Source organism: Hipposideros armiger, unplaced genomic scaffold, assembly GCF_001890085.2.
Source record: "Hipposideros armiger isolate ML-2016 unplaced genomic scaffold, ASM189008v1 scaffold_408, whole genome shotgun sequence".
Lineage (NCBI taxonomy): Eukaryota > Metazoa > Chordata > Mammalia > Chiroptera > Hipposideridae > Hipposideros > Hipposideros armiger.
This window is the reverse complement of record NW_017731758.1, coordinates 617,618-619,713: the sequence shown is the minus strand read 5'-3', so window position 1 is coordinate 619,713 and position 2,096 is coordinate 617,618.

Sequence of the window (2,096 nt, the reverse complement as noted above, 5' to 3'; positions counted from 1 at the left end):
GGGAAAATCCTGAGGGGAAGGGTGTAATGGATTGGAGATGTTTGCAGCAGTGGGCTTGCTTGGAGCATGGCAGTACTTGTGACCTCTTTTTGCCTTTTCTGTTCCAAGGCATGTCCTCTGGCTCTCTGTACTTCCTTGAAATGTCTACTTTCATACAAGCTCGAATGAGAGAGTTAAACTTCCTCTAATCCAAGAGATAGCTACTCCCAGAGCCAAGGGAGAGGGGCTTGCGATACACAAAATGCTTCAGTTTTATTCTTTGACCTTCAAATATAACCGCAACTATAACTAATTTATCTTAAATATGTGAATAAATTCAACAATGAAAGCAGATCCTTTTATTTAGCAATAATTCAGTTTTTCATTTTAGATCTCAATGGCCTGTCACAAAGGCCTGATTGCAGTCATCACTCAATGATTATTATGGTGTCTCCCTTTATGTCTGGTTCCGATTTAATAAATGACACTTCATGTCATTTTCTTATTTTATGTTTTAGAGCCACAACCCTTTTTTTGATACTCATTTACTCCCTTTAAGACTGAGTCTTAGGGTTCATTTAGAAACGTATCTGATAGAGTGATTATAGTCCATTTGTTATGCTGGTAATTTCTGTCCAATACATACCTACTGCACATGAGACACAAAAGGCGAGAGGGTTTGGATTTTACTTTCTTCCTTATCTGTGGGGAAAGCCTGCTTTTGGCATAAGTTTCTGGCTGATACTTTACCATTGAGATTCTGGTCAGAGTGCCACATAATTTTTATTTCAATTTGACCTTTGTGACTAAAGCAAGATTTAGGATGAAACAGATATGTCCTCAATAGCCAGAGAACACATGAATTTTCCTTCTGACTATGGGAATCAACTTTGCTGGGCAAAAATGGAAGGAGAACTCTGGTTACCAATTTTCTGCTTTGGGGGATTTTACATGTTTAACTATTCATAAGTTGGGCTATGAGGTAATAAATATGTTTAATTTTAAACATGTGTGGAGGACTGAAATTCCTACAGTGAAAAAAAATTTAAAATAACAATTTAATTGACTTTTTGTTGTTGTTACTGAAGCAAAGACAGACCAATTATATAGTCAGCTTTGGTTAGGAAATTATTACCTGTACAACTTCCAGGAAAAGTCAGAGGCATCTCATGAAATGGAAGGTGTTAAATGCCCTCCATTCAGTTTGTTGTTTAGTACAACTAGGCAAATCCAAAAGGAGGAAAATTAATTTGATTTTCATTGTGTTTTTAAATTTGTAAACACAAAGTTACATTTGTTACAAGGTTGAATGCTGTGAAGTGTTGCTCTAAAGAAATCGATTTTTAATCTGGTTCAACAGGGACAGGCCAGCTGTTGCACAAGGTTTGGTTGAGCTCCGTCTCCATTCATTTTGTGTTTCCTGTGAGTCAGGCACTTTGTCAAGTGAAGGGGATAAAGATGAATAAAATATCTGTGCTCGAGAAGAGAATCGTTTTGTCAGGGAATTGGAATGAGTGTGGCAATGTCTTCTGCAAAAGGAAAAATGCAGTATGAGGGCTAAGGTGCCAGGTACGACAGACAGGACCAGGATGAGGGGCACCCCCTGGAGGAGCACCCAAAGAGGGGTGGAGGGCTCTCCGGAGGAGGAAGCCTTAGCTGCCCCTTTGAGGCTGAGGGGTAGGTTAAAGCTCAAAGGAAGAGAGCACAATGGCAAAGGCATATAGCCAAGAACCATGGCTGGTGGGAGGGTGGACATTGCTCTCAGCGTTTACATCATGAGAAGGGAAGTACTAGATGAGGCCGGACCAACAAGTGGGGTCAGGCTGGGAAGGTCCTTGCATACCATCTGGGAGCAATTCATGGAGTCCGTGGAGAAACATGACATGATTAGATTTGCATTTTGGAAAAACAAATACTGCTGGTGGTTTTACGAAAACTGAATTTCAAAGGGAGAAGCTGGAGTTAGGGTCCAAGTGAAGAAGGCTTGGATTTCGGTAGCATAGGGAGAGGAGGTAGTATATTTTATTTACAAAATTAGGTGGTAAAATCAGCAGTTCCTGGTGATTGACTAGATGTTTGGTAAGAGAGAGGAATAATAATAATGCTAACAATAATAG